The sequence below is a fragment of the Bos grunniens genome, chromosome 6 (assembly GCF_055505025.1).
Source record: "Bos grunniens cultivar Pamir isolate PY7600 chromosome 6, Bosgru_T2T1.0, whole genome shotgun sequence".
Lineage (NCBI taxonomy): Eukaryota > Metazoa > Chordata > Mammalia > Artiodactyla > Bovidae > Bos > Bos grunniens.
Genome location: NC_141170.1, coordinates 23,832,915 through 23,859,731, shown reverse-complemented (window position 1 = coordinate 23,859,731; position 26,817 = coordinate 23,832,915). Strand labels below are relative to the sequence as shown.

Here is a 26,817-nt window from a genome sequence, read left to right as displayed (position 1 = left end):
CACCTCACAGGTACTATGAATACCTCATAATAAAATAATCTTAATTTCTCCCTTTCATCCTTTATACCATTCATTCACTTCATTTACATACATATATCTATTTACATAGACGTACATAATAGAATACATTGCTACTATTTTTGTTTTGAATGAACTGTTGTCTGTTAGCTAAATTAAGAATAAGAAAATAAATGTTTTGTTTTACCTTCACTATTCCTTCCCTGATGCTCTTTCTTCATGTAGCTCCAGGTTTCTGATTTATATTATTTTTCTTTTACCTAAAGAACTTTTATTAATAACAGTTTTTTGCAAAGTAACTCTACTGGCAACAGATTTCCTCAATTTTTGTTTGTCTGAGAAAATCTTTTTTTCCCTCCATTTTTAAAAGATAATTTTGCAGGGTACAGAATTGTAGTTTGTTGCTTTTTTTTCTCTCAATACTTGTAACTATTTCAACTCTCTTTTTGCTTGTATTTCAGCTCTCTTCTTGCTTCTTACTTTTGATTCTCCAAAGATATTTTCCCTCCTCTGCTTTCTTTCATTTTTCTCTTATTTGAAAACAACATGTCTATGTGTAGGCTTTTTTGTTTGTTTGTGGGGTGTTCTGGATCTGTGGTTTGGCATCTGATATTAATTTGTGGAAATAGTCATTATTGCTTCAAATATTTTTTTCTATTGCTTTCCCTCTTTTCCTTCTTATATTCCCATTATGTGTAGGTTGTACATTTTGCAGTTCTCTATTCCTGGATATTCTATCCTTTTTTGTTCACTGTACTTTCAGTTTTGGAGTTTTTATTGAAATATTCTCGATAAGAGATTCTTTCCTTAGACATGTTTAGTTTGCTAAAAGAACCCATCAAATACTTTTTTTCATTTTCTTAGGGTGTTTTTGATCTCTAGCATTTCTTTTGGCTCCTATTTTGAATTTCTATCTCTCTGCTTACATTGCCCATCTCTTCTTATATGCTGCTTACTTTATCCATTAGAACCCATAGAGTATTAACCATAGTTGTTTTAAAAATCTCAGTCTGATTATTCCAACACCACTGCCATATACAAGATTTGTTCTGATGCTTACTTCAGAAGAAACCCCAAACCTCAGTGAGACAGGAAGGCTAGAGTGGGCTGGGGTTGAGTATTTCATTTCCCCAAAATTAATTAGGCTCTGTTAAAGCCCCAGCTGATTACACTCTGGTTAACTCATTTCTCCTGAGACAAGTCTTGTTAAGAGCAGAGAGCTGTGACTTCAAAATGGTTCCCATTTCCTCTCTCCCTGCTGGAAGCTCAAGAGGGATTTTTCTTCAGTATTTTCTTTGAGGACTTGGTAGGACTCCTGGAGGTAAAATGCACAAAAGTGTGCCCCACTCCCAATGGCTGGGTCCTCTGGAGTTTTTAACTCTTAAACTGAGCCTCCAGTAATCTGTCAGTGATACTTGAGCTTTTCCTGCTCTGGCCTCGGCGCCTGTGGACGTTTCAGCTCTTGGGGTTCTGTCCCTGTAAGTTGTGATTGTCTATATCTGCTTGTTGGTCTTTACAGTGTGGGTGGCAGTTGTTTACCCTGTGACCTCACTTCTTTTATAGATCTAAGCAGAGCTGTTGATTGGCTGTTTAGCATGTTACTTTTTGGTAAGCCGTGACTTCCAAGCTTCTGGGAAACTGGATTGAAAACTAGAGTATTTAGGCCTATTAAAATTTCTCTTAGCAATGTCTTAGAGTATTCAGGGGCTTGGTCTTGCACATATTTTGTTAAATTTATCCCAAGGTATTTCATATTTCTTAATGGATACTTGAAAAAAATTTTATCTTGTAATAATTCATTGCTACTGTATGTAAATACAATGATTTTTACATGATGAATTTGTATCTTACAACATTATTTGTGACAAAAATCCAGAAACAGCAAAATTAAAAACCACCAAATCAAATAGTATTTAGTAAGTGTTTATTATGCATATCATAGTTCTAGAAATGGGAGTATAAATTGACACATAGCTCAAAGGCATGAAGTTATAGGATGGCTTATAGAGAGAAAATGAGGAAGTTGTTTTCCCTTTATAATGATTGGTTATTACAATGTGGGATTCCATACAAGGGACCAGTTAAAATGATTGTCTTATACCATTTTTAGGAAGATGGCTTAAGTTTCTTTGTGACTATCAGAGGCATTTACAAGAAACAACCCTAAATTAATTTTACCCACATTCATGAAATAAGCAAGATTTAGTTTTCCTTACATGGCTTAAATGGTTTTGTCTGCTCAGGGCATTCTCAAGTTTGAAATCCATTTTATTTTTAATTTTAGCACCAGTAATTAGCTTTTTGTACACTCCTTAAGATTTTCTCTATATTGATGATCATGTTTCTATGTTGATGATGAAACAGGGAAAAATTTTATTTTCTTTTTTCCAGTTCGTATTTATTTTATGCCTTTCTTATTGAAATAATTAGCACCTCTAAAACAATGTTGAATAGAATTTATAAGACCAAATATTTTTGCCTTGATCCTGATTCTTGGGAGAGATAACTTTGGCGTTGGCTGTGGGTTTTTGGAGATGCCCCTTATACCTTCTTTTTGTAGTTGGATAAGAGTTTTCAATCATGAATAGTTGTTCACTTTTACCAAATGCTTTTTTTCATCCTATTTTAAACCTGGTAATATATTAAATTACACTAATAGATTTTATTTTTTTTAATTTAATTTTATTTAACTTTACAATATTGTATTGGTTTTGCCATATATCGAAATGAATCTGCCACAGGTATACATGTGTTCCCCATCCTGAACCCTCCTCCCTCCTCCCTCCCCATACCATCCCTCTGGGTCGTCCCAGTGCACCAGCCCCAAGCATCCAGTATCGTGCATCGAACCTGGACTGGCAACTCATTTCATATATGATATTATACATATTTCAATGCCATACTCCCAAATCATCCCACCCTCTCCCTCTCCCACAGAGTCCAAAAGACTGTTCTATACATCAGTGTCTCTTTTGCTGTCTCGTATACAGGGTTATTGTTACCATAAAATGCTAAACCAATCTGTTTTCTTGGGATAAATCCCACTTAGTCCCGATATATTATTCATTTTATATATTTCAGATTTCAGACTTGATTTGCTAAAATTTTAAAAGAATTCCTACATCTGTTTTCATGAAGAATATTTATATTTTTCTTTTTAATAATGTCTTTTAATGAATTGGAAAATGTACCTCCCTACCTCCCTTCTGTTTTCTGGAAGAGTTTGTACGTATTTGTTTGTTTTACTTAAGCGTTAGGTGAAATTCAGCCAAGAAGGTATATGGGCCTGTTGCTTTTGTTGTGGAAAGCTTATTCAGATTTTCATACATCCAGGTGTTTCAGGTTACCTATTTATTCTTGAGTGAGCTTTGATAGTGTCTTTCAAACTATGTGTCCATTTTATCTAAGTTGAATTTTTTAAGATAAAATTAACCTTAAATTTCCCTCATAATCCTTTTAATATTGATAAAGTACTTAGTGATGACCCATCTTTTATTTTTAATATTGTTAATCTGAATGTCATCTCTTTTTCCTGATAAATCTGGATATAATTATTCAATTTATTGATCTTTTCAAAGATCAGCTTCATTGATATTTCTCTAATTTTGTTTTATATATAATTCACTTCTATTCTTAATTATTCCCCAAATTCATTACTTTGGGTTAAATTCCTTTTTTCCTTACTGTTAGTGCAATGACTTGCATCTTTGGTTTGATATAAAATTTGATCTAAACCTCTTGTCTTTTCTAATACTTCAGCATGTTATACTATAAATTTCTCTCTGAGCACTGTTTACACTGAATTTCTCAAATACTGATTTGTTGCATTCAGTGTTATCCACTACAAAATATTTTCTAATGTCCATTGTAATTTCTTCCTTGAAGATTACTTGGAAGATATTTAACTTGAAAATACTTGGGACTTCTAGATGTCTTATTTTTGCTGATTTTTTAAATTTAAACTTTAGCCAAAGAAAAAATGTTTCCATCTTTTAAGCTGTATTGAGACTAGTTTTATGGCTGAGTATACGTTCCATCTTGGTTATTTTTCCATGTGCTTTGAGAAGACTATGTATTCTGAAGTTGTAGCATTATAGTTTTCTTTAAATGTCATGTAGGTTAAGATAATTGACAGTGTTGTTCAGATCTACATTATTATAGATGGTTTTGCTGGTTATTCTGTTTTCTGGGAAATGTGTGTTAAAGTCCCTAGCTGAGATTGTAGATTTGTCTTTTTTATTTTTTCTTCCAGTTTTTGCTTCATATATTTTGAAATCCTTTTATTGAGTCAAGTATATTTATAATTATTTTATCTTCTTCATACACTGACTTTTATAATGGTGAAATATCCTTCTCTATCTCTAAAACTAACACTTGTCTTTAAACTTATTTCTTATTATATCAATATTCAGTTGTTTTTGTTGTTTACAAATAAGCATTTTGACAGCTCTCACTTTCAGTATCTGTGTTTTCTTTTTAAGGTTTTATATGCAGAAGACAGTTCATTTATATCCAAGTGGCAGTCTTTAACTATTGATTCAAGTCTTTTATAGTTAATGTAATTATTGATACAATTGCACTTAGATCTGCTTTTTACTATTTAAAATTTTTCTTATTGAAGTTATGTTTCTTTCATTTTTTTGCCTTTTTTTTTTTTATAGCTAGTGTGAGATGGTTTGTAATTTATTACTTATACTCCTAGCCACAATCAATCTTTCTCATACATTTAAGGCCATTAAGGAATATTTTATATAATTCCAGTATCTTAAATTGTTTTCAATCAATTTCAAAATGCTATTTCATACCTTTGTTATTCATATCTTCATTTTTTAGTGGTTGCTAAAATGTTAAAAATATAGCTTATACCTAGTCAGTCTGCTTAGAAATAATTTTAAATTACTTCTTATAAAATACAGGAACCTTATAACAGTATGTATTTCCATTTTCTCCCTTTTCTTAAGACTTGTCATGCATGTGTCTATTTAGTCCATAAAGCAACAAATAACATGTAGTACTTTTTCACCTTATATACTCATATAGCTTACAAAAAAGTAAAGAGAAAATAATAGTTTTATATTTACCCATACTTTTACTATTTGTAATAGTCTTCATTCTTCCCAGTATATCTGAGTTGTCATCCAGTGTCATTTAGTTTCAGATTGAAGAACTCTCCTTAGCATTTCCTAAACTACATGTGTGTTTCCGTACTATAGTGGTTATCACGTTCATCTAACATGTGAAAGGTCCCCAGTTCCCAACAGGGCAGAAACAGTGGGGATCTCCTGTTTTCCTCAGCTAAAACACTTTCTTGGGAACCAGAGATCAAATTTTCAGCATCCATTGGATCATAGAATAAGCAAGAGAACTCCAGAAAAACATCTACTTCTGCTTCATTGACCATGCTAAAGCTTTTGACTGTGTGGATCGCAACAAACCGTGAAAAATTCTTCAAGAGATGGGAATACCAGACCACCTTACCTGCCTCCTCTGAAACCTGTGTGCAGGTCAAGAAGCAATAGTTAGAACTGGACAGGGAACAATGAAGTGGTTCTAAACTGGGAAAGGAGTACGTCAAGGCTGTATATTGTCACCCTGCTTATTTTACTACTATGCAGAACACATCTACTTCAAAATGCTAGGTTGGATGAATCACAAGCTAGAATCAAGATTGCTGGGAGAAATATCAACAACCTCAGATATGCACATGATACCACTTTAATGACAGAAAACGGAGAGGAACTAAAGAGTCTCTTGATGAAGGTAAAAGAGAAGAGTGAAACTCAACATTCAAAAGACTAAGGTCATGGCATCCAGTTCCATCACTTCATGGCAAATAGATGGGGAAACAATGGAAACAATGACAGATTTTATTTTCTTGAGCTCCAGAATCACTGTGGATGGTAACTGCAGCCATGAAATTAAAAGCCGCTTGCTTTTTGGAAGAAAGGCTATGGCAAACCTAGACAGTGAATAAAAAAGCAGAGGCATCGCTTTGCCAACAAAGGTCCATATTGTCAAAGCTATGATTTTTCCAGCAGTCATGTACGGATGTGTGCGAGTTGGACCATAGACAAGACTGAGTGCCAAGGAATTGATGTTTTCAAACTGTGGTGCTAGAAAAAACTCTTGAGAATCCCTTTCACATCAAGGAGATCAAACCAGTCAATCCAAAAGGGAATCAACCTTGAATATTCATTGGAAGGACTAATGCTGAAGCTTTAATACTTTGACCACCTGATGCAGAGAGCTGACTCATTCGGAAAGACCCTGATGCTAGGAAAGATTGATGGCAGGAGGAGAAGGGGGTGACAGAAAATGAGATGGTTGGATGGCATCACTGACTCAATGGACTTGGTTTGAGCAAACTTCAGGAGATAGTGAAGAACAGGAAGACTGGAACGCTGCACTCCATGGGGTCACAAAGAGTCAGACAGGACTTAGCCACTGAACATCAACAGCAATACTACATATCTATTCCTGACAGCTTCTCTAATTTTTAATCTTAAAAATGTTCTTAATTTGCTTTCATTTTTGAAGTGTAGCTTTGCTGTAAATAACTTTTTATCCTTTAGTGCTTTGAACATGCAATTCCAGTGTCTTCTGATTTTCATAGTTTCTCATGAGAAGTCAGTCATCAAATTTTGTGGTATGCCCACTTTATCCATACGTCCTAAAGTGTTTTGCTCTGACTTTTTTTTTTCCAGACTGTCTCTTTATCTTTTGCTCATAGCAGTTTGTCTCTGTGTCTAGGTATATGTTTCTTTTTATCTTGATTAATATTTGTTGACCTTTCTGAATCTATAAATTAATATTTTCTACAAAATTTGTAAATTTCTAGTTAATTTTTTTTTTTCAATTTTTTTCTGCCTCTTTGTCTCTCTCCTTTCTTTCTGGAATTCCAAATATGCATATGTTAGACTATTTCAGAGGTCTTGTTCTTTTTTCCTCTGTTCTTTGGCTTAGAGAATTTTTATTGATCTATTTCAAGTTCACTGGTTCTCTTTTTAAGTCATGTAAATGTCTCCTATTGAACTCATCTAGCTAATTTTATGGATTCCTTTTTAAGATGCTTTGCCATCTTTGAGCTTTGTACTCTGACACTTAAAGCTTTCTGTGGCCAAATTATGCATAATTGGGAAATGTGCCTAGCTGGGAAAAGCATTAGACATGGATTCTGTATAGTTTTACCTTTCAAGAGGTTATTTTTCTTTGGTTTCTTTCTGTATTTTTCACCATACTGTCAGCCAGGTATTTGGACAGCTTTTGCTCTTAATTTTGATCTATTTCTTTGATTCTCTTAGAGTCTGGATTTTCCCTTTACATTTTCAGCTGCTTTGCCTGCACTGAACTCTGGTATCTGGCACTTTTAATCTGTGCGCCTATAGTTTTTCCCTACGTCATGTTCTGTAGCTGTTGGGGTAGATGATACTTTTGGGTCAATAAGTCATAAAGTAAAACTCATTTTCCTTTAAGTTAAAATTTTTTAAAGGCTCAACCCTCTTTCTTCTCTGTCTGCCTTTGAATTCTGTATGGTATATTTAAATGTTCTCTATCCAGTTTTAAAATATTATATGTAGAGTGTTTTCTGACTGTATCAGTCCATAACCACTTACCTTCTACAGCATTGTCATAAATGATGGTGTTCTATGGTGCTATTTCTCTGTAAATTCAGGAATGTCTTTTTTCCATCTTCAAAATATTCAGTATTTCTGTTTTGGCATCTTTTATTGTTTTCCAGAAATTTTTTATTTATTCTTATTTTCCCTGCCATTTCATAAACTTTGTAATGCAGTAGAGATAGATATAAATACAATGTATTCATCCAGTCTTCTCAAAATTGATTACTTAAATATAATGTGTCCTTTTAAATTTCATATTTATAACTCAGTTAATTATATGCAATCAGTAAAATTTAAATTATAATTCTTTCCAAAAAGAGGTTAGAGTAAAAATCTAGAAATTGAAATAAAAGATTATTTGAATTTAGTTACTCAGAATAGAGTTTAGAGTTCAAATTAATTGCCAATTTCCCCCACTTTGTTTTCTCCGGTTCATACAGTCCAACATCTTTAATCGTCTTGTTTTTTCTATTTTTTATCAAATATATTTCTAAGCAGCATGTTATTCTTACTTTTATACTTGGTTGCATTTTCAAGCCTCATTTACTCTTCTACATATAAAGTTCTTGTGGGCAGGGCCTTTAATTTGCTTGTCCTGAGAACTAACTTCAAGGCCTTGGGGATAATGACTAAAAAGTCCATGTTTATCTTTCTGCACTTTATTCTTAATTACAACAGATGAAAAGAGGCCAATTCACTTAAGATTTCTAAACCTGTGTACTTCATTTGATGTAAATTTTATAAAGAGACTGTTTAAAAAGGTATAGATATTTTCTTTCTTCTCCACCTGCTGGTTAGATATATAATGTGTGCATGCATGCTAAGTCTCTTCAGTTATGTCTGACTCTTTGCGACCTTCTGGACTATAGCCCACCAGGCTCCTCTGTCCATGGGATCCTCCAGGCAAGAATACTGGAGTGGGTTGCCATGCCCTTCTACAGGGATTGAACCTGTGTCTCTTATGTCTCCTGCATTGACAGGTGGGTTCTTTACCACCAATATTCATATTTTATCATTGTTGTTTTTGAAGAAATGTAAGCACTATTGCTTGAAATATTTCCTGGCTTAAACATGTTTTCTTATAAAATCTTTTCAAATTTAAGATACAGATGTCTTGATCTTTTTAATCTCGATTTGTTAGAATTTTAAGGTATTTTTCAAAAATATATATATATTTTTCAAATAAGAGTTAATAAAATATAGTAACGTAAGATTTTAAAATAAGTATTTGTTTACTGTATGCAGCTGTAGTATGCCTATTGTTTTAAAGTCCAATAACTCAAATAAGAATTTATTGCCACTAATATCTATTAAAAATGACACAATGAGGAGCCTTCAAAAATTTGAGATTAGTTAGTTGCATATAACTTTGTCTGTGAGTTATAACCGTTACAGAAATAGATAAAAGAGATATATAAGCAATTACTACCCTGTACAGTTTATTATTTATGTAAACACTAAAAAATATGCCTATATACTTATAATCAAGTACTGATTGAATGCTTTGTAAATCATATTGTATTATCTGAAGGTATTCTAAATAATAAGTATTTGAAAGAATTATATAGAAACAATATACCTCATCTTTGTTCAGTAAATGATTTGATATATTTTATTCTTCTACATCATTGACTATCATTATGTTTTAGGCAGAGATGTGGGGCTATATTAATAATTCAAAAAAAAACCCTTGAGATTATGTTTTTTTAATTGTTCTAAACTTGTGATTTTTAAATTTTTATAAATATGTTGTAACTTTAACTTAAAAAAAATTTTATTTATTTAGTCTTTTTTGGCTATGCTGGATCTTTGTTGCTGTCCACAGGCTTTCTCTAGTCTCAACGAGTGGGGGCTCCTCTCTAGTTTCAGTGTGCAGGCTTCTCGTTTCAGTGGCTTCTGTGTTGTGGGGCACAGACTCTAGTCCACTACTGTGGCCTGTGTTGTGCACAGGCCACAGTAGTAGCAGTGTGTGGGCTCATTATTGTGGCTCTCGGGCTCTAGAGTGGGGTCTCAGTAGTTAAGGAACATGGGCTTAGTTGCTCTGCGGCACGTGGGATCTTCCCGGACCAGGGATCAGACCAGTGTCTCCTGAATTGCAAGGTGGACTCTTAACCATTAGACCACCAGGGAAGCCCTGAACTTGTGATTTGATTTGACAATTCAAGTTAATAATGAGTGTCTTATAATGGAGAAATTCAGTATTGTTTTTGCCATTTCACATCTTTCATATTTACATAATTTGTAAGTATTACATTCACAAAATTGCAATAATAATAAAAAAAGTAAACATTTAATTTTGTCCTTCTCTTCAGATAATGTGGAAATTATTTTTTCCAGTCACCAAATATTTCTAACTCTCTTCTTTCTCCATGCATAGAAAGATAATGTCCCTTTGATAACAGGCTTACCAATAACTTGCTCTAGGCTAGCGATATGTGTCATTTCCTGGTGAAAATCTCAAGAACCTGTGCATGGTTTGCCATGTTACTTAATCTAAAATGTGTCTGTCAAACTTAAATCTCTGTCATTCTGGGTCCTTGAGAGTCTGTGATGAACAGAGCTATTGCTGCACCTCCTTGAACATGAAATAGACTTCTATGTGTTAAGCCATATACATTTTGTTTGTCACTGCAGTGTATTCTAGCCTTTTCTGACAGATACAAGAATTACCCACGGGAGATACTGTCATAAGTATGAAATATATGACATTGGTATAGCTTTCCCTTGAGAAAACTATTTTTAGATGCTGGAGGGATGGCAGTCTGTGTTATGTGGTGGCAAATTTAAAGTTGTTTATGAAGATGTGAAAACAAGAAAATGTACCTAATGAACTTGTAGTTCTTAAGTTGTTAAAAAACAAAACTTTAGTAGTTTGTGTTCTTGATGATGATTGCATTTATTTATTTCGTTTAGCTCCTCCTTCATCTTTTCTTCTTTCTCCTTTTCAAAATGTTACCTTTAAACTATAAAATACTTGAAGTTCTCCAAATAATGTAAGAGAGGTCTATAAGTCCACAACCTTGATGAAATAGATGTCAACATTTTGCTATAATTGCCACAGATTTCTATGTTTTAAAGGCATAAAATATTCCAGATAGTTAAGATCCCTCCCTCATTCATTTCTTTCTCTCCTCTTCAGACATAACATCACTGGCATGATGTTGGTGTAAATCGTTGCCACCAAGTTTTATATTTTTACTACATATACATGTATTCCCAAACAATTTGCTTTGGCTATTTTGAAAAGTTACATACATGATACTATTTAGTTTTAGTAGTGTTAAAATGCAGTTCTATTGTTTTAATTATGGAGGCTTTATACCTAGTTCAGGTGTAGATAAGGTTTTGCAGGGATTTCCCTGGTGGCTCAGCTGGTAAAGAATCTGCCTACAATGTGGGAGACCTGGGTTCGATCCTTGGTTTGGGAAGATCTCCTGGAGGAGGGTATAGCAACCCACTCCAGTATTCTTGCCTGGAGAATGCCCATGGACAGAGGAGGCTGGGAGGCTACAGTCCATGGAGTTGCAAAGAGTTGGACATGACTAAGCAACTCAGGTTTTTCAGATATTGTTCATTTGATACAATGCCTTTACTAAAGTTCCTCTTGATCTAAAGACTTGTGCACTAAACAGATAAGGTTATCTGCCATCCATACATCTCACATACAGTGGTGACATAGGTATAAGATGACTGTAATAGACACTCCTGTTCAAAAAAATATGGCAGGTATTATACACATAGAAATCTCGGTCCACTGTGAGTGAGCACATTTTTCCATTCCTTGATTAGGGCCCAGTCCTGCTTCCTCTGAGTTTTCTTCTGTAGCTGTTGGTTTAACCCTCTAAGTCGCTCTTCTTTTCACATAATAAATGGCCGATGATTGTAACTTGAATATCCATCTTAGCTTGCTTTATGCAGAAGAAAGTTTGTAAGTTCATAATCTTTGCATTTTTTTTTTTTTTACTGTTTCTGTTCATTTTAATTTAATTTGGTGGTGTTTATTCTAGGACAATCCTTGTAAATTTTTGTGATTCTTACTGGATATTCATTTTACTTTTCCCCCTAAGGATTAGCTTTGGGATATAGTATTCATTCTGTTTTTGTTTTATAATTCATTAATTTATGCTTAAATTGTCATTAATCCCTTTGCTTTTCTGAGGATTATTTGTAGTTCTTTTTACTTTTTAACGTAACTATTTTAGGCGATGTGTTTTCCTCAGCTCAGTGGTTTAGCTGTATTCCGTATATTGTTTGTCCATATATATTTAGCAGTTTAGGCGTGAATTTCATCTTTGCATCATGATTTGTATAAACTTTTAACTTTCTTCCTAAAATTTCCAGAACTTCTTCCTGAAGATCCAGAAGTGGGACTTCTGGTTTTATATTTGTCAATTGTCAACTCCCCAGAAGTCTACCAGAAAACCTAATGATAAAGCAAAGTGAAATTTATATGACCTACTGCAATAAAGAAGAACACCACATTGTGATAACCTTTGTACTGAATAAAGAAGGGGAAAATCAGTGGAAGATTTGTATAGGGCTTTTAATTCTGGTTTTAAGTGGTTTAATGTAGGAAATTTGTTGGAGCTGGGCAAACTTCACAACATAATGGTTTAATATTGGGGATACAGTGTGGTGAGAGTCATGAAGAGAGTCTTGATAAATAAATTATTGTTTGATGGATAAGCTGTTTGCTTGCATAAATATTCTGCTAAAATGATACAAAAGATATTTGCCCAGATCAGCTAACTATTTGCCAGGATAACTTGATTTGTAGGAATTTCCTTAAGTTAACCGTAGAGTTGTTTTTTGGTTTATATCTTTATTTCCCTGGTCAACAATTTTTCAGAACAGATAGTAGAATCATGTCATGTGAACAGTGTTCTCAGACTTGATAATTAAGGCATATAGAAAAAAAAAAAGACATATAGAAACAAGTGGTCTCAGGTTTTATTGTTGACATCTAATTTTGTACACATTGTTTTCAGAATATATCACCTATATTATATCCATATTATTGGCATGTAACCAACCATTGTCTTTTTTTCCCCTGACATTTCTTAGAAATCCTATTATTCTCTTACTTCAGGTTTTATTGTATTTAGATAATTCTATAATCTTATCTCTAGAGTGTATCTCCTGATTTTGTTTATTTGCTCATTTGTTGACAGTCATTTAGTAAGTGATTACTAGGGTCATTTTACTACCAGCTGAAGTATCAACTTGCATCTCCAGTTAGACATTTCTATTCTAATTGGATTTTTCCCCTAAATTAATTTTTTTGAGTTAATGATACTACCATATCACCTAGGTCTTGACTGGTGGCTCAGTTGGTAAAGAATCTGCCTGCCATGCAGGAGACCACCTGCAATACAGGAGACCCAGGTTGGATCCTGGGGTTGGGAAGATCCCCTGGAGAAGGAAATGGCAACCCATTCCAGTATTCCTGCCTGGATAATCCTATGGACACAGGAGCCTGGTGGGTTACAGTCACAAGAGTCAGACGTGGCTTTAGAGAGTAAACCATCACCACATCAGTTCAGTTCAGTTCAGTCGCTCAGTTGTGTCCCACTCTTTGCAACCCCATGGACTGCACCATGCCAGGCTTCCCTGTCCATCACCAACTCCTGGAGCCCCCCAAAATAAAGTCTGTCCCTGTTTCCATTGTTTCCTCATCTTTGCCGTGAAGTGATGGGACAGGTGCCATGATCTTAGTCTTCTGAAAGTTGAGTTTTAAGCCAACCTTTTCACTCTCCTCTTTCACTTTCATCAAGAGGCTCTTTAGTTCTTCTTTACTTTCTGCCATAAGGGGTGGTGTCATCTGCATATCTGAGATTGTTGATATTTCTCCTGGCAATCTTGATTCCAACTTGGTGCCTTATCCAGTCCAGCATTTCTCATGAGGTACTCTGCACAAAAGTTAAATAAGCATAGTGACAATATACAGCCTTGACAGACTCCTTTCCCGATTTGGAACCAGTTTGTTGTTCCATGTCCAGTTTTAACTGTTGCTTCTTGACCTGCATACAGATTTCTCAGAAAGCAGGTCAGGTGGTCTGGTATTCCCATCTCTTTAAGAATTTTCCACAGTTTGTTGTGATCCATGCAGTCAAAGGCTTTGGCATAGTCAATAAAATAGAAGTAGATGTTTTTCTGGAACTCTCTCGCATTTTTGATGATCCAACAGATGTTGGCAATTTGATCCCTGGTTCCTCTGCCTTTTCTAAATCCAGCTTGAACATCTGGAAGTTCTCAGTTCATGTACTGTTGAAGCCTGGCTTGGAGAATTTTGAGCATTATTTTGCTAGTGTATGAGACGAATGCAATTGTGTGGTAGTTTGAATATTCGTTGGCATTGCCTTTCTTTGGGATTGGAATGAAAACTGATCTTTTCCAGTCCTGTGGCCACTGTTGAGTTTTCTAAATTTGCTGGCATATTGAGTGCAGCACTTCCACAGCATCTTCCAGGATTTGAAATAGCTCAACTGGAATTCCCTCACCTCCACTAGCTTTTTTCGTAGTGATGCTTACTAAGGCCCACTTGACTTCACATTCCAGGATGTCTGGCTCTAGGTGAGTGATCACACCATCGTGATTATCTGGGTCATGAAGATCTTTTTTTGTACAGTTCTTCTGTGTATGTTTGCTACTACTTCTTAATATCTTCTGCTTCTGTTAAGTCCATACCATTTCTGTCCTTTATTGAGCCCATCTTTGCATGAAATGTTCCCTTGGTATCTCTAATTTTCTTGAAGAGATCTCTAGTCTTTCCCATTCCTCTATTTCTTTGCATTGATCACTGAGGAAGGCTTTCTTATCTCTTTTTGCTATTCTTTGGAACTCTGCATTCAAATGGGTATATCTTTCCTTTTTTCCTTTGCCTTTTGCTTCTCAGATTAAAAAAGCCACATCACTTAGATTAAAAAACTTAAATTATCTGATTCATTTTTAATCTCCTTTACCACTGAATATATTAATTATTCCTTTCAAATATCAGTTTACCCTCTCCAATCCTAGTGCCACAGTCCTTGAGCAGCATTTATTATCTTGCACCTGGACTTCTGTAACAGCTTTCTATAAACTCTTCGGTGTGCCTAATTTCATGATTTACGCTGAAGACCATATTCATCTGCCTCTTCATTGCCTGTAAGATAAAGATTCAAGGTAATTTGGCCTTGGTTTCCTTTATAATATCAATCTTCTATACAAAGTCACTGTTTCAGGTCTATTCATCAGCTCCTGAATAAGCTACAGTTTCCAGTCTTCTTTGCCTGGTTCTTAGTAAGATGCAATAAAAACTGGCTGCTAATGGTAGCTTGAAAACCATCTTCTCATACTCTTCTTCGGATTTATACTTTGGGTCATACTTTAAAAAGCTGTTTTGTTGCTCAAATTGTTACAGTTTGGCCTTTGGAATTTCGTGTTCCTCTTTGACATATTCCCATCAACTTGTGTGTGTGTGTGTGTGTCTGTACTTCCTTTTCGGAACTAAAAGATGCTCCATCTTCTTTTGTATATTTCCTTTCCCAGTCCTAGAATTATCTCTCTAAGGAGCTGTGACTTCTTTTATTATGAAATGGTATTAGAAGCCAAGGTCTGGGTGCAAGGTGTGCTTGTTGATACTTAATATCATTTCTTTTAGGCTTTCTTAGCTGAAGGAGTAAAGAAATGTACACCTATAAATATTTATATATGTAACCATCTGCATCTGTATTAAGGTAAACATGAGATCATAGTTTTGTTTCCAACAGTAATCTATAACTACATGGGTGATTCTAGGCTCCACCACTTGCATATCTGTAAATTCTCATTCCAACAGTGAAAAACTGCCATTCATTTAACTAATCACTAAATTCTAGTATATATGTATAGCAGCTTTAAAACTGTTAACCCCATACTTGTGTGAAACAACTTTATCAACTAGAGAAAAGTGATTATGTACAGTTTGTTTTTTGTCTTTAGTTTTACATATTCCATTAATTTCCAAAACTATTTAGGTTAGTTTTGTTTCCCCCATCCCCTTTAGTGAGGCTGTTTCATACATTTGCCATACAGTTAGATTCTCTTGTCATTCCTTCTTGGAATCCCCTGACCTCCAAAATTATTTTAAAAAATTTTGTATTCTGTAAGGGTCACTCCTTGTGCTGTCTTATGGATTTTGATATATGGTCATACATCCACCATTATAGTATCATACACAACAGTTTCATTGCCCTAAAAAGTCCCCTGTACTTTATGTCTTCAGCCTATACTCCCTAAAACTCCCTATAACCACTGACCTCTTTATTGTCTCTCTAGTTTTTCCTTTTCCAGAATGTCATATAATTATTATTGGAATCATATAGTATATGGCCTTTTCAGACTGACTCCTTTTACTTAGCTATACACATTTAAAATTTATTCATATCTTTTTGTTACTTAATAGCTCATTTCTTTTTACTGCAAAGTAATAGTCACTTGTAAGGATGTGCCACAGTTTATTCGCCTATTGGAGGATGTCTTGGACATTTCTAATTTTTGGCAATTATAGTTAAAGCTATAAACATTCATCTGGAGGTTTTTGTGTGGGCATAAAATTTGAAATCAGTTGAGTAAGTATCTAGGAGTGATTGTTGGATTGTGTAGTAAGACTGTTTAGTTTTGTAAGAAGCTGCCAAATGTCTTATAAAGTGGCTGTATCTACTTAACAGTTTTTAGAGAACAAATCCTTTCAACAGTTTACCCACATTATTACTGTAGTGGGGTGATTAGTTGCACAGGCTTTGGAACAAGAGTGCTTGGATTCAAGTCTTGATTCTACTATTTATTAATTATGTAATTTTCAGAATATTGGATAATCTCCCTGTGCCTCAGTTTCCTTCCCTATAAATTGAGAATATTTTAAGGATTAAATTAGATAACATAAGTTGTTAATTGTTGTTTTTGTCTCTTTTTCTCTCAGTGCTTTGCTTTTAATTTGTTTGAAGGGATGTCTCTGCTCCATTTCATGTTCCATCTCCAGCAACCAGATCTTTATTTGTAAAGTTTAGCTTCTCCTTATGGGGATAGGGGAAGAGTAGTGGCAGGAAAGGCTTTAATAGCTTTTTCTGTCAGATTCATTAAGGGAATTAAAGGCATTATTCAAGAGTGGAATATACTCTAGAGGAGGTTGTAGAGAGAGGTCCTAAACCCAGAATGATTTTAGACCTGGGCCATTACTGAGTGGTCTATGGAAATTTTCTCTGTAAATTAGAAAAAGACTCACTTTCTAGGTAGATACAACCCAGAGACAAGACACAGTGCTTAGCCAGGGGAGCGGGGCTGGATTCCAGCTCTCCCACATACCACCTAATCAGGTTCTATTATGCAGTTCACATACTACATAGCTTAGGTGTTGGCTCCCCCTGAGGGATGAGAGAATCGATTGTGGATTCCTTGTTGGATAAGCACGTGGATCAAGTCCCTTGGAACACAGTATCTCAGAAGTGCTTAGACATCCATGCCAGGGAATGACTGTGGGATGACAGGGAAGAGTGAATCACCAAACACTGGGCTTTGGGAAAGAATGATGCTACCATCAATAACTTTCAGCCAACATAAGGCTGAAAGTTATTGTTGTCCTAGCAAACAAGCTAAACATGTGAGAAACATTGCAGACAGAACTACAAAGTGAGTGAATGTTGGAAAATCAATGTCTGAACAAGTGTTGAATCACCATATGAAAAAAAGATGAAACCGGTTAATCTGAGAGACTTTTCCTTTGATACATGTAAGGTTTTTATGACTCTTATCTCAGAAACATGAAAGGTACCCCCCACCCAGTTGATTAATTGGACTTGAGAGGGGGAAAATATAGATTTGGAAAACAAAGAGAAGTGGCGAGTTTCTTTCACCCAAGCATTATATCTTGTTGTAGGTAAAATTAAGGACATACATTTTTTAAACAGGCCATAAGAATCAAATTGTGTAGGAGTTGCCCAAACAGGTAAGTTGAGTTCTACTTGAACTCTCATTTGACTTTCTCCAAAGAGTATGTTTCTAAGTTACTGGATTCCTTCCTTAAGCTTCTTGCTCAGTGCGAAGTGTAATGCAAATATTTTCAGATGAGTCACCTCCCTTTATAGCTAATTTATTAATATTTTGACTTTCTGGTTGGGAGCCTACCAAAATGAGGCGTGTCTCATGGATTGTGAGAGGATGGACGAGGTACAAGTAGGACACATAGGATATCTTTTCTATACGACAGTCAGGCACCCAACTCTAGCTGAAAGTGTCAGGAATTCCATTATTCCCATCATCTATTTTTAGTTCTTATGTGAATTAAAAACTTTTTTCATTAGTTCTTCCTTTTTATTTTATTTATTTTTTGACCTTGCCATGTGTATATGGGGTTCCAGGGATCAAATCTTTGGCCCCTGAATTGCAAGCACAGAGTCTTAACCTGTGGATCACCAGAGAAGTCCCAATTGTGTAAACTTTTTAATAGCAAAAGTTTCAGTTCATTTTAGTCCAAGATAACTTAAAAAAAAGTTTATTTGGGGGCATTTATTTCCCACTACACTGCCAAATATCTGTTGTTATATTCACAGTGTATTGCTGTTTTTGACAGTGGAGCTTCAAGAGTCTAGCTTGTTATTGGTGCCATACAGCTTTTTACATAAATTTTTAAATTTACCCCTTAGCGAAGACATATGTTTAAACCATCTAGGAGCGCTGATGTTCCAGGGACATATAAGCTTGCGAAAGCTGTATAATTCTCTCCATTTGTTTGATTTACCTCTTTGGGGCAAGAGTATAACCTTCATGTATTCCACAATCTACACATACTATTTAATGACACGTGAGACCAGTAAATTAATTTAAAACTAAGTTTGGTTGCTGTCTCTCATTGCTATGAAAAATCGTGTTCTCTTACAAGGGGGTTTTGACATTAGATCTGACTTCTTACTACAACACACAGACTCTGCCTTCTAAGTGAAAATGCAGCTAAATGCATACCAGCCTTCACTTCCATATTGTACTTTGAATTTATCTTGTCATTTATAAAACATCTAATGTGGTATATGAGATGTAGAGACATTTTTAGGTAATCCTGTAGTCTAGATGTAAGGAGCTAATATTCATTGAGCAGAAACTGATTCCCAAATAGAGGATATTACAGAGAAAACTCTGTTGACAATTTCAAATTGACCAGATTATATTGGAGATTTAATATAATATTGGGTACTTATTCATTTGAAAACCTATCTGTTCTTACCAGATAACACTGTTTTAATGGCTGTTTGAAAAGTTTCACTTACTATCTTTTATTCCCTTGTAACTTCACCCATGTGAAATTAGTCACCCACATAAAACAGGTCTCTCTCTTTTCATCATCACAAATAATTCATTCAAATAGATATCAGTGAACCTTTAGCATAACTGGGAATTAGCTAGGCTAGGGGGACGTAGAAGAGTGTATATGCAACTAAAATAACATTTATTAAGGCCTGAATATGAAAAGGAAAACTTGTGTATTTAAGAAGTACAAATTCCACATTTCTTCAAAGGCTCATTTGAAAAATCTTAGGAGTCAATGCAACAGTCAGTTCAATACAGTGGTAAAGAAAAAAACAATTGGAACAGTTAGAGGAGATACTTTTAGTTCTAATACCACTCGTGATTCATTTAGTCAATAATTTTGTAATGAACATGTAGCATATGTCAGATATTGTGCCAAATGCTATGAACCTCATAGTGAACAAGACACAGTACCTGCTCCTAAGAAATCACGTTATAGTAGAGGATAAAGAAAAGAAACCTACAAAAATCTCCAGACTTATTTTTTAGAAGCAAATGAAGTTGCTTTAATGTTAGTGCCTGAATTTGACATGAGACCTGTTGATTAAAACCTAAGTAGCTTGGGGAACCTCAGTTCTCCTTCTAAGCCTCCTAAGTTACCTGAGAATTCCCAAGGGTGCCTCATATGTTTCTCAGAATCCCATTGTGTTCTTCTTTGGTTTTCCCTGCAAAGGTACTTCCAGCTGGTGCCTATGCAATCACTGTTAGAGGTACCTCCACATAAATGGTACTCACTCTTTGTTCAATTTCTCATATTCTCAGTCCTGCAAAATCCTTTAGCTACTACCATGTTGTCATCATGCTGGTATGACACACTGTTCTTCAACAGAATGTAAAACATGCCCTGAGCCCTACCTGTGCATTGTACTTCGTCACCTAAACCCCAGATGCTGCTTATACCCCAGATGCTGCTTATACCCCAAGGCTCAGTAAGTTCTCTCGGATCCAGTCCCTGGGAATAGGCTGAAAAAGAAATCCACGTTCTGTTCTTCATTTCCTGCTTTCCCGTTTCTGCTAAAAAAATTTATTCTCACAGGTCTTGTGTCCCCAGTACAAGTAATTCATATGAATAGACCCTGCAGATCTCTAGCTGACAATTTGGTGTATATAGAAGTATTCTATTTTGTAAATAAGTAGTTAATTATAAAATGCTGCTGCTGCTGCTATGTTGCTTCAGTCGTGTCCAACTCTGTGCAACCCCATAGACGGCAGTCCACCAGGCTCCCCCCCGTCCCTGGGATTCTCCAGGCAAGAACACTGGAGTGGGTTCCCATTTCCTTCTCCAATGCATGAAAGAGAAAAGTGAAAGTGAAGTCGCTCAGTCGTGTCCAACTTTTAGCGACCCCATGGACTGCAGCCTACCAGGCTCCTCTGTCCATGGGATTTGCCAGGCAAGAGTACTGGAGTTGATTGCCATTGCCTTCTCCGAATTATAAAATAGACTATGGTAAATTTTAACAGTTCATTTACAGATTTTGGGGGGCACACATAGGAAAGGGGCTGAACTCAGGCTCAGGAAAGTAAGGGTGTGGGGCCGGAAGTCTCCCTGAAAGATTTGACGACAAAGCTGAGAATCTAAGGATGAGTCAGAATTAGACTAAGAGGATGCATGAGAGTATATATGCAGTTAAAATAGTGTTTATGAAAGCCCAGAGGAGAGAGAGAAGAACACATTTATTTTAAAAGTCCCAGTTCTTCCCTTCTCCAGAGGACCAGCTGGAAATCTTTATTAAGCTTTCTCCTCTCACTTCCTATTCATCTATTTGTACCCTCTTTTTGTGGTGGCTCAGACAGTAAAGAATCTTCCTGCAATGTGGAAGACCTGGGTTTAATCTCTGGGTTGGGAAGGTTCCCTGGAGGAGGGCATGGCAACCCACTCTAGTATTCTTACCTAGAGAATCCCCATGTACAGAGGAGCCTAGCAGGCTATAGTCCATGGGGTCGCACAGACTCGGACATGACCGAAGCGACTAAGAAGTACCCTCTTTTTGTATTGATCACTGCCAGTCTTCTATTTTAATTATTTGTAAGCATATCTATCACCCATTGCTAGCAGATAACGCATTGTTGTAGTGTTAGTTGATCAATTGTGTCTGACTTTTTGTGACCCCATGGACTGTAGCCCACCAGGCTCCTCTGCCCATAAATTTCTCCAGGCAAGAATACTGGAGTGGGTAGTCATTCCATTCTCCAGAGGATCTTCCCAACCCAGGGATGGAACCTGGGTCTCCTGCATTGCAGGCAGATTCTTTACCGTCTGAGCCACCAGGGAAGCCTGCTAAATTATTTTTCACATCCTTCATATTAATAACCACAATGATTTGTATATACCAGGTGCTTCATTAAAAACAACATGCTTGAAGTATTAATAGCTAAGGGTGCTTGGGATAAACATGCACATTTTATGAATTAACAACGGCATGAAATGAATGATGTGATAGAAGGTACACGGGTTGTAGGTAAAAAGGAAAAGTTAGACAAGATCCTTCTTATCTGTTGGAATAATTTCTTAGTGGTTAGTATCACCAGAGCATTTATGAAACAAGGATCAAAAGAATAATCAATTAGTTCTTTATATTCCACTTATACTAAATATCTACTTGAGCCAGGTACTCTTCTTTATCAAAAAGAGAATGAAATAGATGATTCATACAAAGTAATATATAACATATAGATAAAGCTTAAAGACTGGTAATAAAACAAAACTCACATGCCTGCCATATAGCTTAAGAAATGGAACATGTCTAAACGTTATAATGAAACATTTATTTTCCTAACAAAATGGCAAACCATCATGGGCTGCTGTGTTCCTCCCTTAGCTCTGAGGGAATTTTAGAACTCAGAACTAAAATTATAGAAAAATTAACATAATGGGCTGGAGGAGACTAAAGGAACATGCCAGTATGCTATAGCTCTTATTAGGAAGAAAATTAGATTGGTCCTATGTTAAATCTATCCATCATAACAGCACATATAGAAAATATAAACAGAATAAGAACACTGAATCCATTTGATGGAAAGCAAAAGTGGAGAAAAGAAAATCAAAGGAAGTACAGAAAATAGAAAATGTTTTTAAGTTATAGCAGTATTATATTCTAAAATAAAAATTACAATAACTACAAATGGATTAACTTGATCAACTAAAGATGGATGCTCTAAGATTTGGTATAAAATATTTAACAACATATTTTCTATAAGAGTGTTGATTTTAAACAATGTCAAGGGAATGCTGAAAATAAAAGCATGGGAAAGGATGTGTAGTTAGTATGAACCAAGAAAAACATTGGGTAACAAATTTAAGTTCGACCAAATAGAATTTAAGGCTAAAATATAGTTGACTAAGAAATGTATACTTAAGAAAGGAATAATGGCCTATCTGCAAAGCCCAGAGGGTATGTGGATATAAAAAGAGGAAAGAACATATTGTATTAACAGTATCTTTGAAGTCCACCATGTGACCTTCATTGGTTACATCCCCTACCTACTTCCCCCCACAGGTAACCACTACTCCAGATTTGGGGTTTATTATTTCTATGTTTTATATTACTCCACAACAAAGTATCAAGCTCAGTGGCTTAAAACAACACGTATTTGTCATCTTACAGTTTGTTTGGTGCAGAGGTGCAGGCATGGCTTAGTTGTATCCTCTGTTCAGTCTCCCAAGGCTGGAATTAAAGTGTCAGTCAGACTGTATTCTCATCAGAGGCTCCCCTGGGAAAAGGTGTACCTCTAGCTGCCTCAGGTTGTTGGCAGAATTCACCTTCTAATGGTGATAGGACTGAGGCTCTTGTTTTCTTGCTGACTGTGGGACTGGAGTCTCTCTCAGCTCCTGAATCTTGCCTACCATGCAAGCTTTGTCATAGGCCCTCCAGCAGCATGCCAGCCTACCTCAGGGCCAGTAGGAGAATATCTTACTTTAGTTGGTTAATATGGAGTCTTACATAATGCAGTGTGATCATGGGAGTGAGGTTTTATCACCTTTGCCCATACTCACAGATTTTGTTCATACTACAAGGGGACGGTTATACAATGGTGAGACTCATTAGGAGTCCCCTTCGGGTATGTCTGCAGTTTGCAATTGACTATTTTTTTTTAATCATATGTATACTGGGCTTCCCCAAAGGTGGTGCTGGTGATAAAGAACCCACCTGCCAATGCAAGAGACTCAGGAGACCTGGGTTCGATCCCTGGGTTGGGAAGCTCCCCTGGAGAAGGAAATGGTTACCCACTCCAGTATTCTTGCCTGGAGAATCCCATGGACAGAGGAGCCTGGTGGGCTACAGTGCATGGGGTTACAAAGAGTCAGACACGACTGAAGTGACTTAGCATGCATGTGTATATTAAAATAGATATTGTTTAGTTTGTATATGCTTTTGAATTTTATATAAATGGAATCATTCTATATATAATATTCTCCAATTTGCTTTTCCATACATAATTATTTTTAATTCACCTGTGTTGGTATGTCTGTCATCCAGTCATCTCCATTAGTATGCATGTTGTAGTCTATGGTTAAACTGTCACAAAATTGATTTATTATTCTACTAATGCAGAAAATTAGGCCATGTCCAGTTTTTGCTATTCTGAACAGTATTGCTATGAGCCTTCTTGTTCATGTTCTTGCTGCAGATGTGTAAGAATTTCTCAAGGATTATAATCCATTCTTTATACAGAGACCAGAGTAAGTTGTCTTTTAAAAACATAGATCAATTTAAAGTCCTCCAGTGACACCTTATTGTACTTTGAATAAAATCCAGACTCCTTACCATGGTTTGCAAAGCTGTGCGTGCTTTGGCCTTTGTCTGTGTCTGTGACCTCTTCTTGGACTAATCTTTCCCTAGCTCATTGTGTTCCACAATGGCCTTTTTCTTTTCCTCAAACTTGCAAATTTTTGCATTCATTCTCACCCTGGGGCTTTTGTACCCTCTTATTAACACGCTCTTTGTTGTAGCCTTTGAATGTTGACTCCATCTCATCACGGTTGATTCAGGTCAAATAGCATCATACTGGTCTTTCCTAGCTAGCAAATCCAAAGTAGTTACCACTCACTCTCAGCCCCATAGCTCTATTTTAATTCATTTCCTAAAATCTATCACTATGATAGTTTATTAATTGCCTGCTAATCTGTTTATCTCCCCATTTTGAGTGTTGTGAATTGCTCTCTTAGAACAGGAATCTTTTTCTATTGTATATCCTCAATACTTAGCCAAGTCTCTGGCACGTGTAAAGCACTCAAATATGTTATAGTAAATGAGCGAGGAAAAAAAAAAAAAGAAAACTACACTATCAGAATTTCCAAAAGCCAGTACTATAGAAATGAAGTTAAAAAGGAGTATAAAACAATTTTTCTACAGACTTCAGGTGGGCTCAGAGGATCCATCTGTCCTGTGTTCTCCTTTCTTGTTGAGGAATGTTGCCAAAAGCCAAAATAAAGAGTTTTCTTTCAGACAGAATTTTAAACTAGGAAGAAATGATATAGTGCTGGATGAGTCTAGGGAAGGGTTGGTAAATGCTGCCTTTGCAGGCCAATCATTGGGCATTTAACTGTTGACAGACTTACTGGATCACTAATTAGAACTGTAAAATTTCAGGTGAGTGACAGTAACTTATACGCTAATTCTGTTTTTTTTTGTGTGTGTGCAGCTGCAATTGCTGGGCAGTTAATGCTATAATTGATGGACACTGTCAGTTGCTGAAATGGATGGAAATTATTATTCAAGTTGCCATTGTTAAATGTCATAATCACATTTTCAGTTACATCTAAAAAGGAGTGTATTTTTATTGCCTCTATAATAAAGCTATAATATGATTTTGGGGAACAAATATACCTTGGGTATAGAATATTATAAACCTAGATATAGGAAGGTCAATTAACTTTTAAATTTCCATCTGTACTGTATTCAATTTCTACTGTACCCTCAACTAATAGCCTTTTAAGAAAAACACAAAGAAAAATAGCTAAAATGATAAATATTCAAAAGAAGTATTATTTGTCCCATAAAAGACTCTTTGATTTTATCTTGGAGCTCTTAAAATTATTGAACATATCCGATCAATTAAAATAATATGTACTTCACCATGCTTCAAAAGAAATGAAACTTTTGGGGGCACATGTTTTATAATGAAGCATAGCCAGTGAATTGATTTTATACTGGTAAAACAGAATGTTGAACTCTTGAAGCGAAGGACAGGGAAGCCTGGCATGCTGTAGGAGTCACAAAAAATGGACATGACTGAGTGACTGAGCAACAATAGCTGATTTACAGTGTTGTCTTAGTTTTAGGTGTATGGCAAAGTGAAGCAAGTTATGCATATACATGCCTTCACTCTTTTTTTAGATTCTTTTCCCATATAGGCCATTATTGAGTATTGAGTAGAGTTCCCTGCTAGGTTCTTATTAGTTATCTATTTTATATGTAGAATGTGTATATGCCAATACCAATCTCCCAATTTCTCTCTCCTCACTCTTATCCACTGGTAACCATAAGTTTGTGGTTTGTGACTCTACTTAATTTTTGTACATAAGTTCATTTGTACTTTTTTTTTTTTAACATTCCACATATAAATGATACCATATGATATTTTTCTTTCTGTGTCTGGCTTACTTCACTCAGTGTGACAATCTCTAGGTCCATCCATGTTGTGGCAAATGCCATTATTTTTTTTTTATGGCTGAGTAATATTCCATTTTATATATGCACCCCATCTTCTTTATCCATTCTTCTGTTCATGGACATTTCAGTTGCTTCCATGTCTTGACTACTGTTACTATGAACAGTGGGGTTTACATGTATATTTTCAAATTAAAGTTTCCTCTGGATATATGCCCAGGAGTGCGATTGCTGGATCATATGGCAATTCTATTTTTAGTTTTGAGAAACTTCCGTACTGTTTTCCATAATGGCTACATCAATTTATATTCCTACCAGCACTGTAGGTGGGTTCCCTTTTCTCCATATCCTCTCCAGGAAATATTATTTGTAGATTTTTTGATGATGGCCATTCTGACTGGTGTGAGGTGATACCTTACTGTAGTTTTGATTTGCATTTCGCTAATAATTAGCAAAGTTGACCATCTTATCATGTGCCTATTGCCTATCTGTATGTCTTCTTTGGAGATATGTATATTTAGGTCTCTGCCCATTTTTTTAATTGAGTTTTTGTTATTATTGAGTTGTATGAGCTGTTGTATATGTTTTGGCACTTGGCCTTTGTTGATCACATCATTTGCAAATATTTTTTCCCAGTCCATAGGTTGTCTATTTGTTAATGGTTTCCTTTGCTGTGCAAAAGCTTGTAAGTTTGAGTAGGTCCCATTTGCTTATGTTTGCTTTTATCCCTATTGACTTGGGAGACTTATCTAAGAAAACATTGCTACCATTGATGTCAGAGAATGTTTTGCCTATATTCTGTTCTAAGAGTTTTATGGTGTCATGTCTTACATTTTTAAGTCTCTAAGCCATTTTGAGTTTATTTTTGTAAGGAGTATGTAAAGTGTTTGAACATCATTGATTTACAAGCTGACCTCATTTCTTGATGACTGCCTTGGACTTTGTTGTGATTCATAAAAGATAATGTAAAGGGGCTTAGTGAAAATATAAAGGTGGATAGAAGTAAGGAATGGTGAAGCCGAAGCAGAATTCACATCCGTCTCTTCATCTGTCTACAGCTCATCTTGACGAACATTATTCATCATTATACTGGAATTGTGTTCTGGCGCCAGCACCTGGAGAGGCTTAGTTAATAGAAGGCTGACTGACAGAGGCTTTGCCCCCAGGTATTTCTGTGGAATGAAAGCCTCCATGAGTGCAAAGCTGCCCAGCTATATCCAGATTCTGTATTTAAAGGTGGATGCTTAGAA

At 35.7% G+C, this 26,817-nt stretch overlaps 1 long non-coding RNA gene across 2 annotated transcripts in view; it reads left to right on the top strand.

Moving 5' to 3' along the window:
* The first annotated feature begins 1,203 nt into the window (after positions 1–1,203).
* The window catches only part of LOC147370406 (uncharacterized), a 314,970-nt gene continuing 289,356 nt past the window's right edge, over positions 1,204–26,817 (top strand). Inside the window, exon 1 of one of the 2 annotated variants that reach the window (XR_015165252.1) lies at positions 1,204–1,496. This is a non-coding gene — a long non-coding RNA (uncharacterized LOC147370406). The remainder of the gene's footprint in view (positions 1,497–26,817) is intronic. The other variant, XR_015165253.1, reaches the window with a different exon arrangement.